The following is a 15,931-nucleotide window of genomic DNA, read 5'->3' as shown; positions in this document are numbered from 1 at the left end:
ACGTTCCCCACCCCTGTTATATGGGGTCGGATAATTGAATGTGGGGGTTGTGAAAAATCTGGCAATAGTAAGAAGTTTATGAACACAAAACCCAAAAATCAATTCAAAATAAATGCATAATGAATCTGAGGCATTTCTGGCAGCACTTGCCTATATTGCAGCCCACAACTTCACTGCAGCCTTGATTCTGGACATACAACAATTTTACACTGAGCTTGCCCAAACACTGCCAGAAACACCTAGCTCAGATTCAAGACTATTCTGTGTCACAAATTGCAGTGTTTTTATTACACATACAAAGTTTTAAGCTCTTACAGAAACATAGCAGTTTAATTACAGAAAATGAAGACTTTTAATATTTAATTCCTATCATGCCTCAGCACATAAGTATCAAATTAGTATCTGATTATATTATGTTAAAATCTTTGATTTTTAAAACTGTTAACTTCTTTTACTTGCAGCAAGTAAAGACAAAAGTCTTTTAACACTATTTCTCCTTCATCACTGTATGTATATGGAAGTATGAAAATCAGTTTTTTTTAAGTTAAGCACAAAAAAATGTAATTTCATAATTTAAAGCTAGCATTTATTTGAGAAATTATTAGCAATATTATTTTATTTATATTTTAGGACAAAATATTTCTCAATTGGCTACATTTAGGAGGAGCTAAAAATACTAATGACAATACAGCAGTCTTTGTGACCAAGTTGTAGTATGCCTAAATTGACAAGAAAAAGAACATATGCCGAATCATTTTAGAGAAGAGGCTAAAGTCAGACAGAAGAGGTAAAAATACTGATAACGATATAGCAGAGTCTTTGCTGCCAGGGACACCAAAACTGACAGAAAAAGAAAAAATTTCTCAGGTGAAAAGGGGTTGCAAGTGAAAAGGTTTAAGCCCTATCTAGAAAAGTTCCTAATATAGATGAGTTGCTAATCTATGTTAATGAAAAGACTTTTCTACACTGGGAGTTCTTTATATTGATGAAATCATAGTTATGGATTTCCTCCCCCACACATTTACCTTAAGTAAATAATTGTTCAAGGTTCTATTCTAGGGGCAGAGGATATAAAGAAAAATTGAAAATTAGTCTCTGGTTATGTTCTCCCTAGTATAAAATGTAAATCAGTGAGGTATACACACACACACACACACACACACACACACACATATATGTAATATCTCCAAAGAGCATTTATTAAGAATTTCCTATCTGGCAAGTACTATGCCTGGCAACTAGGTGACACAGTATAGAGGGCCCCATCTCTGAAGTCAGGAAGATGTGAGAGCACATGGAGCTTCAGATACTTACCAGCTATGTGACACTGAGCAAGTCATTGTACCCTGTTTGCCTCAGTTTCCTCATCTGTACAATGAGCTAGAGAAGAAAATGACAAACTACGGCAGTATCTTTGCCAAGAAAACCCCAAATGGGTCACAGAGAGTCAGAACATGACTGAAATAACTAATCAATAACAACAAAATCCTGTATCTACCAGATATACATATTATCTTTTGATATATATATATATATGAGCATCTCTATGTATGTTTGTATATATAAAAATATGTGATTACATTAGGAAGAAGAGAGCTAAATCTGAGAAATCATTGATAATATTCTCTCTTTGTGGATTTGAAGATTTTCCCAAAATTATGCCTCTAATCTTCCTCTATTTATGAATTAAGGTTTTTTTTTTAAAGACACCAATTTTATTAACCATGATATGGAGCAGTATACTCTAGGAAGCAGTTTTATACAATGAAGAAGCATATTGGTGTAATAATAGTGATGGGACATTGTTTCTGATACTGCCTTTCCACTAATTTCCTGATGCTCAGTTTCCTTACACATAAAATGAGGACACTGGAGTGAATGGTCTCTAAGATCTCTTTCAGCCACAAATCTAGGATCCTACAATTTACTTTCTTTTCATTTCTTTCTTTTGGCAAGTCAGAAGTTGAGAAAAAAATGAAAAGGTTTTGGCCTTACAACCATTTTCCCTACCCAGATTTTTCACTTTTTTGGTTTGATGCCAGATGATTAGATGTATTGATGGCATGTTGAGATATTATACACAACCAACTGCTTACACCAGGCTAAAATAACTGATCATAAATCTTGACCATATTATAAAAAGCCAAAGAAAGAAAGCTGTATTTTTGTGGGAGTGATTCATTAAAATTAATAATAGAATAAAGAGGGTATTAACCAAATCTTTTTCTTATGGAAAATACCTGTTCTTCTGCAGTGGGAAAGAGATCAAAAGTTCTTTGAATCAGAAAATCCAAAATATCACAGTTAAGTATCTCTGTGATCAAGCTTGAGTTTCTTATCTTCAATTGTTTGTAGTAGGTCAGAGTATATGCAGGAAAAAACCTCAGATAATGAGAGATTTAATTTGTTCAGTCTGAGAGCTCCTGAGTAGATGGAACTTTTCCTTCTCATAACTTTTGTGCTTCGGGCCAAGAAAAGGCAAATGGACAAACCATAGCTTGGGTTAGGTTATGTAAAATGACTAAATGTTTTATTTCCACAACATCAACCACAGCTACCCTGCTATCTAGTCAGTCCTTAGTCTAAACAGATGAAATCTATTTCTTGCTGGTTTCTTTATTTCTTCCCTATTTTTCCCCCTGTTCCACAATTTTACTTTTGAAGGCTACCTCTCTTCCTCCCTTATTTCTTAAGTATTTCCTATCAAATCTGTGAAAACAATCCTGTTTGGTTTTAGTTAGTTGTTGTTGTTGTTGTTTGTTTTATTTGTAGTTTGTTTGTTTTTTCAGTATTTTTGAAATGAGTATGTGTCTTTGAGAAAACAGATTGTATTATTCCCAAAGATGAAACAAATTAAAGTGAGTATATTAGAAACATCTGGAGATCTAGTTGCAGATATGGCATTTCCTTTAAAAGGCAGTTCAGTAACTCTATCCAATCAAACAAGCATTTATTTAGCATTATGATATGCAAAATGCACAAGCAAGACCCTGGTTAGTAAGTATGCTCTGCCTTTAATGAGTTTATATACTACCAGGGAATGAAGAAGACCTATAAAACGCAGAACTAGTGATGATTGGTTATTGTTGATGTTGTTGTGGTGGTGATGGTGGTGGTTGTCGTTGTCGTTGTTGTCGTTGTTGTTGTTGAGTCATTTTTCAGTAGCAACCTATTCTCCACAATCCACTGGGATTTTCTTGGCAAAAATACTGGAATGGTTTGCTGTTTCTTTCTCCAGCTCATTTCACAGATGAAGACAGGATTAAGTGATTTGTCTAGGGTTACACAGCTAGTAAATATCTTTGACTAGATTTGAAATCAGAAAGATAACTCTTTTTGACTCTAAGTCCAGCTCTATCTACTGCACCAAATAGTTGGCCTGAAGATGATTCAGAGTAGAGGAAATTAAGAGTTGCCTGAAATTATATGTTGCTCATCTTTTAAGATATAATTAGCACATATGTCCTATCTTCCCATAACTTTTCAGCTTCCTTTTATGTATTGTCTTCTCCCATTAGATTGCATGCTCCTTGAGGATAAGGACTGTGTGTGTGTGTGTGTGTGTGTGTGTGTGTGTGTGTATGTGTGTTTGCCTGGTACCTTAATATTTAACAAATATTTATCGCTTAGTTAACTGATGATTAACTGAAACGAGAAATAATAGAATCTGAATCCAAACTGAAAAATGTCTTAGATGAGAAAAGAAACAAACCAGTGAAGTTACAGGATAATTGCTAAAGCCACTCACAACTAGAGAACCTGAGGCCCAGGCAAGTCACTTTCCCATGGTCACAAATGAATTAGTAATGGAATGAGACTAGAAGCAAGGTCTCAACATCCAGCCCTTATGCTCTTCCCACGACATGGCATTGATGAAAAGATGATTTTACTTAAAAGTACCTGAGTGGCTCAGTGGACAGAGCACTGGGCCTGGAATCAATAAGACCTGGGTTCAAATTTGGCTTTAGACACTTACTATCTGTGTGACAACTGGATAAATCATTTAATTTGCCTTAATCCACTGGGGAAGGAAGTGGCAAAATCATTCTATTATATCTCCCAAGAAAATCCCATGAATTATATAAGTCACAGAGTTAGAAAGAATCAGACACAATTGAACAAGTTGTACTTAGGAGTTTTGTTAGTCAAAAAACTTTTCTAACAAATGTGCATAGTCAAATAAATAAATTAATTCAACTATATCTAAAAATATGTATATTTCATGCTGTATTTTCAGTCTATCATCTCATTGTTTAAAGGTAGATCATATTCTTCTTTGTTTTTTTTATTTTTGATCTTTTTTTTGTAATTTATATTTAAATACAAAAAGGGGGAGGAAGAATTGTCATAAACATAGCAGACCATTAACAAAGGATTAACAAAAACCTTCCATTTCAAAAAAAACCTATATAGTACAACACATTGTTTTCAAAGCTGTCTAGCTTTTCTTTGCTTCCTTGTTGTTTTATTGTTGTTGCTGTTGTTATTGTCTGCTGTATACTTTTTACTTTAGTTTTTTCCCTCTCAACCCCTGCCACCATAAAAAAGGCTACAGTTAAGCTGGACACACACACACACACACACACACACACACAGAGACAAATATCCAAGAACAGACACATGTAAACATACATATACACTCATCACATTTATGTAAGAGTATTACTATGCTTATTTCCTACTATCATTTGTTTCTCTGAAGGTAGATAGCATCTTCCTTCATAAAAGTCTTTATATGTTTTTCTAAAACAATCAGTTCACCATAACCTATACCACAGCAATAATACTCTTTTCTTGATTCAAACAGCATTTTGCTTCACAAGATTTTTAAGGTTAATTTGGATATTTGGAATATTCATTATTTCATGGAGGTCTCTCCCTGCTTTTCTTTTTTTTATAAAGTTTTTTTTTTTTATTTTCAAAACATATGCATGGATAATTTAACAACATTGACTCTCACATAGCCTTGTGTTTCAGATTTTTCTCCTCCCCCCCACCTTCTCTCCTAGGTGGCAAGCAATTTAATATATGTTAAACATGTTAAAATATACATCATTGCTTCTTTGGAATGATGGTTCTGTATTGATCAGAATGCTTTAGTCTTTCAAAGTTGGATGTTATTACAGAGTTTTTATTGCTCTCATGCTCACTTCACTCTGCATCAATTCATATGTTTTCCCAGCTTTCTTTAAAAAATCCTTTCCCTCATTTCTTGCCACTCAATACTATTCTAATACATTCATATGATGTATTTGTTGGATACCCCCTTAGTTTTCCACTTTTTAGGTGCAACAAAAAGAACTGTTACAAATGAGTTTGTGTACATGAGTTCTTTTCTTCTTTTTTTGATCTCTTGGAATTCCAGACAGAATAGTATTATGGCCCTCCCAGGTTTCCCTTGATGGAGCAAACAGTGGCATTCATGGAGTCTGTTTTGTCTTACAACTAAAGGTAACAAGAACCATCTTTTCATTAAATGCTTAGTCATCTCACCATGAACGTAAGCAAAAAAGATTGCCAGGAAGATAATTATAGCTTATAAACCAACATCTGTTGCATAGGAATGAAGTTTTAAAAAAATTCTAAACAGCTTCTTCAAATTAGCTTCTATTTTGATGAATGAATGAACAAAAAAAAAAATGTATTAAAGGTTAACCTTGCTAGTGTTGTGCTAAAGACTAAGTATTTTATAAACATGAAAATGAAGATGTTCCTTGCCTTCTGGGAAAATACATTTATATGAGGGAAGATAACACTTTGAAGGAAGAGATAGCCAAGGTGGGGTATTTTCATTTGGAAAGTTACAGGGCTGGTGAATGGAGCTGAGAGGAAATAAACTGATAAGCACTTTCCAGTAGCAATGCTGACATTGGTTTGATGATGGTTCTATATTTACAATTAGAAGGTAGAAGGGACAAAGATATTCACTTGGGAACAATGTAACTATCAAATAGATGTATGGAGAATGAAGTAAAGCTAGTCTAGATATATAGTAGGCAAATGAGCTGCTCATGAATTATTATAGCAGAGATCCTAAAGCAGAAACTCTAGAGCCTAAAGTTTTCTTGGCTGAGTTTTATCTGGCAACTTAGTGACTTCATTGCCAAGATGGATATAAAGAAGGAAGGGGAAAAGAACCATCAAAGAAGACAAAAGAGAAAGTAAAAAGAGGAAATATATAAGAAAATAGGGCCAAAAGTTTGTAGATTACTCAGAAGTCCCAGGGATATGTAGCTAAATATTTTGTTTCATTAGAGAGTAAAAGAACATTGAACATGCTCACTGAACACCAAATAACAACATGTAGCAAAATTGAATATATAGTCACATAAAAGAAATGATTGGGTAATGATAAAGGAATCATCAGGATTAGCTGTCTCAGAATGTCCTTTAATTGGAGTGAAAGTCAACACTCCATTAGAAAAAAGTCTGAGAAAGAACCAGTTTTTATAAATGTTTTATTAATATACAAACAACCACTACAATGAAGAGGCCAGAAGAACCTGGAAAGTATCTCAGCCAACAAAAATATTGGTCTCTTTGTCAAATGAAGAGATCAGTTTCAAACTCAATAAAAACTCTAATGTAAAACATTATGAAGGAGGACAACAAAAGATTATAAGCAGTATACTTTTGCAAAACAATGAAAAGCAATGTGGGAAAAAAATGTCCATCTTGTGAGAACCAACTTTGCCATATCATTCCATGAATTACTTTGTATTATATTAGTTATTATCTATTTTAATTTGTGCATTTGTAAACATGTTATTTCCCCTGATAAAATATAACTTCCTTGAGGGCAAAAAATGTCTTATTTTAATCTTTGTATTTCTGGTGCCTAGAATAGTGCCTAACAGATTGTATGGAGTTAAGTATTTTGGTTAATTGATTAATTAATTAATAAGGATGCCTCCAAAAAACTTAAAGAACAACAAGTAACTAAGAAAGTAGACATTAATGTTTTAATGATTATCTATTTTCAACATCAGTGACAGAAGCATCATCACATTTGGACCCCAACATTTCAGCCTCAGAGATTCTATTTGAATAAGTAGGAATTGTACTTTAGAAGACAAAGTCAGAAATAACAGCTGTATAACAGATGGATGGCCCAGTTGCTGTACTGGTATACATAAAATGTAAAAAAAAAAAATAGAGGAAGAGCTCCAACATGTTGGGTGGCAATCCCATTGATGAGATCATGGATCCATTTAACAACTAACATCAATTGATGTGTTGTTGTTGTATATGTGTTGTGTAATGTGTGTAATGTTGTGTAAATGTGAATTATATACTAATATATTATATTAGTGAATTATATTAGTATATTAGTGTATGAATTATCCACATCTTCAATAAACCTAACTTCAATCTCCATGCTATCTCAGTTATTATCAAATAGCAGTTACCAAAGATGAAACACAGAGGAGGGGGCGGGGCAGAGGGAAAATACCACTGAAGAATTGTGTTCTATTCTAAATGTTGAAAACATTATATTTTCCTGCTTCTAGTCAAAACTAAATTGTACTCATGGATTTTGCTTAGGTAGCTATGTCATTTTTCTCTCTTATTCTGTATACAACATCAGCTTCATATTGGTTAAAGTTCTTTGCTGTTCCTCAATATTCTGGTAATGCTAGTGACTGTCCTGGATGCTCAGTCATGGAAATTACTTCCTATTCAATGGTCTTTAAAAACAACCCCATTGATTATCCTGGGCATATTGTATTCTTTCATTAGAATGGATAATTAAGATTAATTATGGGTAGGTCTATTTATTCAAGAGAATTCAAGAGAATATGCATAATACTATATATATATATATGTCATTTCAATAACATTTATAAAATACTTTTCTCATAAGAATCCTGAAAGGTAATTAATGCAAGTAATTTTCTCTTACATGTAGTGAAACTGAGGCACACAAAATGCTAAAAATTATTTGCCCACTGTCAGTTATCAGAATTCAAAATCTGAATTTAAGTTTTCCAAGTCCTAGTTCTATTATATAGTATTGCCATTCAGAAATAAATATTTATGTGTATATTTTTCTACATGCCATCTTTTAATAGAAATGTTCCCTTAATAACCAAACTCATGGCTCTCTATCTTAGATCTTATTAAATATAATTATATGTATGTACATACACATATATCTTATTTCATTTCAGTAGAATGTAAATTCCTTAAGAACAGGTACTATTTCATTTTTGTCTTTGAATCTCTCAGTGCTTATTACATGCTGACATATAACAGATGCTTTTAATAAATGCTTATTTAATTGAACTAACATTCCATAAATAATGGCAAATGTTAGTTAAGATATGAGTCTATGTGGCTATACCAAAACATTCAGTATATTAAAATTTGTGACCTTAGTCAAATCAATGAGAATTTATAGTTAAGCAACTTCTATGTGCTAGGAATTATGATTGAAAAGCTTTTGTTTCAATGATGTTTAATATAAATGAGATTCATTCATTCATTCATGATGGTTTTATAGACACTGGGTCTTTTAAAGATTCTTCAAGCCTTTAAAAAAATAACAAGCTAAGATATAAAAGTGATGTGGATTAAAAAAAAACTCAGAAGTGCTAAGAATCTAGGTGGCAAAGTAGATAGAATTTTGGTCCTAGAATCAGGAATGTCTATGTTCAAATAGATACTTACAAGGGTATGTGATCCTAAGCAAGCATCTAACATTACTCAACTTCAGTTCCTTTATCTGTAAAATGGGGACAATAACAGCACCTATCTCCCATGGTTGTTGTGAAAATAAAATTGGGTAATATTTATAATGAGCTTTGCAGACCTGAAAGAAATGGATAAATACTATTTTATTGAATTGTTCAAGTGTTTAGTTGTTTTTCAGTCATGTCTGACTCTTCATGGTCCCATTTGGGGATTTTCTTGGCAAAGATATAGGAGTAATTTGCCATTTCTTTCTCCAACTCATTTTACAGATGAGAAAAAATTAGACACAGTTAAATGACTGTCCAGGGTCACTTACCTAGCATCTGGGGACAGATTTGAAGTCAGAAAGATGAGTTTTCCTTACTTTAAAGCCTAGCACTATGTCACTAGTTTCCCTTAATTTTTTTTATGAGATCATTTATTCTTTTCAAGTTAAAGAAAAGAGAAAATTGCTAGTATTGGCTTGATCAAATGAGTATTTTACCAATTGGTTACTAATTAGACCCCGATATTTTTTTCTTAAAATGTATTTGTGGTTACTTTGCTGGGAATGATCATCAATGATCCTGATGCTAAGTGAGAAGGAGTACAAAGTCCATGGCCCTCTTACAAATATTAATACAATAAAGAAGGGCCTACAGCAGTCCACGAATTAGTCTCTGAGACTATGGAGACTTCTTTGGTGATTCAAAGTAGTCACTTACCCTAGAGTTCACTTGAGTTTGGAATTGGCATTGGAAACCATTAGGTCCTACTCTGTGTTGCTATCTATGTAAGAATTAGTGCATGTATGTGTTGAGAAACAAGTCCAAGAAAAGGAAGGATGGAGAGGAAGCATTACCAGAAGCATGGGTCCTATTGTGTTATGGGCCAGAACTCTGAACTTGAAACAAGGATACTTACAAGGTACTAAGTGGAATTAATGAGACAATGGTTATCTAGACTAGCATGGTTCAGTATGATTGATTTAATCTTACAATAAATGATGGTTTCCTAGTGATGTAATGATTGGTTTATACTCAGTGTGGAGCATATAAGCAGGGACTGACAGCCACAGAGGACAAGTGCACCAGAAGCTCTCAGAGCCAAGGAGACAGAAATTCATTTCACCTTCATTCAGGCTCCTGGTGGCTGGCCTGGCCTCCTGCACTTCCCCCACCAGGACCAAGGCCAGTCTGAAAAGTTCTCCAAAAAGCTGCCCAGCCCCAGGAAGGAGATAATAAAGGATTTGGACATTAACACCTGGCTGTTTTTGTGGTGATTACTGAATTGAAACGAAGGCTGCTTCCAGAGACTCCAAGAAAACCTAACCAGAGAACATTATACTACTGCATAGCCTTTCCTGTTCATTCCATCCAAGGAAAGATGAGGGTTCTTCAACTTTCTTTCCAGAGCCACTTCAATGGCAAAGCAGAGCTTAGTAAAAGGGTCATGCAATTATACAATCATCTCAGAACAATGTGTGAAGAGCAGCTTGATAATTCCCAAGATGCCTTGGCTTCATACCAGAACAGACTCAACTTATATGGTCTTCTGGAGGCTGGGGCTCCAGACCACAAACAGCTGTTTCACGTTGCAGTTCATCAGTTATGCAGCACATAGCACATTACTTGAGAAGGATAATTCTTCAGTTCTGCAAATTTCAACAGAATTAAATCAAGAAGATAGATTCTCTGATTCAAAGCACGGGCAATGTCAGAACCAATGACATTTTACATTATCCTTCCTCCTTAGCACCAGTAGACTTTTCAGTTTATTTAAGTGTTTATGACTAATAAACCCACGGGAATGTTTTTAGACTTGGGGAATTTTTCCTACTTCCTATCTTAACCTTTCCTTTATTCCTTTGTTCCTGTCTCTCTCTGTCTCTGACTCTGTCTCTCTCAGATACAGAGTTCAAATCTAACTTTCTCAGGATTACTAGTCATTTCTAATCAGAATTTAATGAAATTGGCTTGCTATTATTAAATTACCAAATAAGAAAATGTATGTAAATCACTTTTCAAATCTTAAGTGCTGGCTATAGTTATTGTTGATATTGCTGTTGACTTATTAATTACTCAACATGCATTTATTAAATACCTACTATATGCCAAGGACTAGGCTTTGAACTGGGAGGGGGAAAGAAGAGAGGCACACAAGGGGAGAGAGACAGAGAAAGAGAAAGAGAGAGAGGGGAGGGAGGGGAGAGAGGGATACTGATTATAAATACCCAGATTGATCAATGGAATAAAGTACTTTAAAAAACCTTAACTAAATTACCAAGTCAGTCAGTCAATAAACATTATCTATTAAGTGACTGTAATGTTGCCAATTACTGTATTGAATGCTGAGAATACAAAGGAGGTAAAAGACAGTCTGCTCTCAAGAAGTGCATAATCTAATGGAGGAGATAACATAGAAACAAATATATAGAAATAAGCTATATACAGAATTGATAAAGGAAATCATTAGAAAAGGGAAGGTCTTAGACTTGAGATGTTAGAGAAGGCTTTCTATGCAACATGGGATTTTAGTCCAGACTTTAGAAAAAAAAAGCCAGGGAAATCAGGAGACACAGATGGGAAGGGAGAGCATTCCAGGCATGCCCAGAGCCAAGAGATATGTTTTGATCATAGGGCAAAAAGGGGGTTGGTGGCACTGGGTTGGAGAATATGTCATAGATAGTTGGGTATAAGAAGACTGAAAAGGTAGGAGAGAGGTAAGTGTATGATAAGTCTGAAAACACGAATTACTTGGGTAAGAATCTCCAATTTAACAAGAGCTACTGGAAAAACTGGAAAGCAAATTGGCAAAATTTAGATTTTAACCAGCTTGTTAAATCAAATACCACAATAAGTCCCATATTTAGCAGAATATTCAGAGGAGCATTTTTTGTGGTAGCAAATAGCTTAGAAAAAAAGCAGGTGTCCATTGATTGGGGCATGGCTGAACAAATCATGGTCTGTGAATATGACAGAATATATTGCACTTGGAGAAATGATGAATATGAGTAAATTTTTAATGGGATCTGAATACACAGTTAAGTAGGCAGAACCAAGAAAACATATTCACTGATTACAGTCATGTAAGAGAAAACAATACCAAAGCACACTAGAGTTCAGATCGATGTTATAAATGATTCTGATAACAGGGAATCAACTGATGATGAAACAGCTATCTCCTTTCTCTGATAGGGAGACGATGAAGTATGAGTATGAAATGAAGCATTTGTTTTGCTTAATCGATCTTTTTTATTGCAAAGGATCATTCAGAAAATGGAGAATTAGAAGCAATCCAGCTGTATTCATTCAACATTCCTTTCCAAACAGCTTTGAAATAACTCAATTTTGAAATGGCAGAGCCACTAAAAAGTCAGCCTGCAATATTTTTCCAGCCTAAGAAAATTTAGGAGCTTGGCAGGAGAAGTTTGTGACACTAATGTCTGTTTAGAGCCCACACACAGGTGGCAGCAACAGTGGCTGCAGCAGTAACAGCTTTGGTAGCTCTAACTCCAGAGATGAGAAGGAAGTCAGACTACAGGATCAGAAAGAGAATATAAGAGACCTTTTACTGGCACTGGGTACTCTGACACTAAATGGCAGCAGTATTACCCATACTCAGTCACTATTTGAAGGCAGAGAGCAATACTGAGGTCAGTTATAAGGAACTAGAGGCCCTGGTCACAATTACAAGGCAAGGAGAGTAGTAACACTTGTAACTTCAGAACAACAGGGGCTTTCTTGAATATACATCAGAGTATTGACCAGGAAAACAATAATCATACCTCTCCTGAGATCATGCTACCTTGAAAATAGCAAAAATTTGCAAATCCCCAGAAATAGTCTGAAAACAGCAGCACAAAGAAGTCTGAGACTTGGGAAGGTAACTCCAAGGTTAGCAAAGCCCAACTTTGATGTAAAATTAAAAGCCAGAAAAGAGCCTGGAAAAAATGAGCACAGCAAAAACAAATTAGACTATTTAAAAGCTACTATAGTGATAGGGAAGACCAAGATATTAAATCAGAAGAAAACAACAATACAAAAATATCTACAAGCAAAGTCTTGAAATAAAATGCAAATTGAACATAAACTCAGCATAAATTGTAAACGAGTTAGAGATAAAAGTGGTGGAGAAAAAAAATAGGAAAAGAAATGAGAATGATGCCAGAAAACCATGAAAAGAAACTAATATGGTAAAGGAGGCACAAAAAAATACTGAATAAAATAATATCTTAAAAACCAAAATTGGCCTAATGGTATTAGAGGTACAAAAATTCACTAAAAATAATTCTTTAAAAAACAGAATAGATCAAATGGAAAAAGAGGTACAAAATTTTATTGAAGAAAAGAATTCTTTAAAAATTAGACTTGGGAAAGTAGAAAGTTTAATTCCATGATGATTTCATATTTCATGATACTTATTATCAAGGAAAACTTAGATCCAGAGAGCAAAACAGAAATAGAAAAAGTCCACCAATTACCTCCTTAAAAAGATCTCCAAATAAAAATTACCAGGAATAGCATAGACAAATTTTAGAGCTCTCAGATCAAAGAGAAAATACTTTAATTAACAAGAAAGAAATAATTCAAATATTGTAGAGCCACAATCAGGATCACATAATATTTAGCAGCTTCTGTATTAAAAGAGTAGAGGACTAAGAAGGTTATTTTCTAGAAAGCAAAAAAGCTAGAATTACAAAAAAGAATAGCCAGCAAAACTAAATATATTCCTTTAAGGGAAAAGTGGACAATAAATGAAATAAAAAAATTTTTTTTCAAGCATTCCTGATGAAAAGACCAGAACTAAATAGGAAATTTGACATTCAAATTCAAGATGCAAGCAAAGCAAAAAGAATTAAAAATGAAAGAATAATCAGAAAAATCTCAATAAAATCAAACTGTTTATATCCTTACATGGGAAGATGATACATGTAACTCAAAAGACCTTTATCATTATTAGGGCATATGAAAGGAGTTTACATAAAAGCCATGGATGTGAGTTGATAATATTTACAATAATCTCCCAAAAAATGAAGTGATGAGAAAGAGGGATGCACTGGGAGAAAGGAGAAGTGGTAGAATAAGAATTTTTTCTCACATAAAGATGGGCATAAAGAAGAACTTTTACAATGAAGGGGAAATGGTAGAGGGGCAATGCTCAAACCTAATTTTTATTGGAATTGGCTCAAAGAAAAAATATATTATACACACACATACACACACACACACACACACACACATATATATATATATATATATATATATATATATATATATATATATTATGAAGGTGATAAAGTCATCCATAAAATGGAAGCAGATAGTAGAAGGGGTTAGAAACCAGAATCCAACAATATAGTGTTTATAAGAGAAACAGAAAGACACACATGGAGTTAAAATAAGGGCTAGAGGAAAATCAAATATGCTTCAGTTGAACAGACATTTCTTTTGTATCTGACTCTTCGTAACTCATTTGGGGATTTCTTGGCAAAGATAATTGAATAGCTCACATTTGCTTTTGCAGTTCACTAAACAGATAAAAAACTGAGGCAAACAGAGTTAAGTGATTTGCTCAGGGTCACATGTTTGAGGCTAGATTTGAATCCAGGAAAATGAGTCTTCCTGACTCTAAACCTGGCACTCTATGCACTGTATCACCTAGCAGCCCCAAAACAAAAACAAGGATGATCGGAAAAACTATACTTTGCTAAAAAAAAAAATACCACAAACAATGAAATAATATCAATAAATTTTACAGTAAGTTTCCATGATAAAAGCCTAATAATTTCTTGGCTGTACACTGAGTATAGAATTTATTTAGTTTTACAAAAATGAAAGCTATTCCCCAATTCATAAATGGCTACAGGATAAAAATAGGAAGTTTTCAGAAGGAGAAATCAAGCTATCTCTAGTATATCTATGAAAATTACTCTAAATAATTATTGCTGAGAGAAAAAAAAGGCAAATCAAAATAACTCTGAAGTACCTTTTCATACTTACCAGAAATAACAAGTACTGGAGAGAATGAGGGGAAAATAGGCACACAAATGAACTGCTGGTCAAATATTTTTGGAAGACAGTTTGGAATTGGAAGCCCAAAAGGCTATAGAGCTGTGCATACCCTTTTACCTAGCAGCACCACTACTAGATCTGTATCTCAAAAGCGAAGTGAGAAGAACTGGGACATCAATTTATATAGTAACAGCAATGTTATAATGATAATCAACTCGAAAACACAAAAACTGATCAACACAATGATCCAAGACAATTCCAAAGGAATTGTGATGATGATGCTATCCATTTCCAGAGAAAGAACTGATGAACCCTGAATGAAAATTGAAGTATAATATTCTCATTTTATTTTTCTTGTTTTTTTTAAATATAGCTATTATAGAAATGTTTTACATAATTTCATATATAAAATTGTTGTCATATTGCTTATCTTCTCAGTGGACCGGGGAGAGAGTGAAATGGAATAAGAGTATTTAGAACACAAAATGTAAAAAGAGAAAAGAATGCTAAAAATAAAAATTTCAAAATATTAAAAAAACAAAGAAAAACAAAGAATAGTTCTACTTGAAGTAGATGGATATGGGGAAAAGAAAACAATGCAAAAACAATCATAAGTATTATTTTAAAGAATGATCACTGACTGTAGAATCAAAAGACTTCAGTTTATGAACTGATTCTAACTCTTAAAGCAACATTGTTAACCTCTCTTGATCCTTTGCTTCTTTATCTGTAAAATAAAAATGAACATTTCTGTATAACTCACCTTATGGTGTTATTATAAGGATAATGTGAGTTAATAGATGTAAAGAACTATAGAAATTTGATTAACAATAGCTACAAATGGCAATCGTGTTCCTAGGAAGTTTAAGGAAGAAGTACTAGGTGAGTCTCTGTACTCAAGCTTTAGCTTTGGAAATCCAGTTTCTAGGACCTGGTTCTTATTTCCCTCTAGTTCTTCTAGTGATTTTCTAGTACTCTATACCTTTGATATCATGAAAAGGCTCAGCCCTGCTATTTACTCTCCACTTCTGATTCACTCTCTCATTGACTCTACCACCATATCAGTCTGTTCTACTTCCACACCAGCTACCTGGCTCCCTCTTTCTCCCTGATTTCCCTCTGTCTTACTTGTTTTCCAACTTTCCTTTCTAATTTATCTTCCTCCCCATTCTACCCACCCCCTTTGGAATACAAGTACCTGGGGAATAGAGAACATCTTGTTTTCTTGTTTACTTAGCAAAGTA

The sequence above is a fragment of the Sarcophilus harrisii genome, chromosome 4, assembly GCF_902635505.1.
Source record: "Sarcophilus harrisii chromosome 4, mSarHar1.11, whole genome shotgun sequence".
NCBI classification, from domain to species: domain Eukaryota; kingdom Metazoa; phylum Chordata; class Mammalia; order Dasyuromorphia; family Dasyuridae; genus Sarcophilus; species Sarcophilus harrisii.
Note: the sequence above shows the minus strand (reverse complement) of the source record.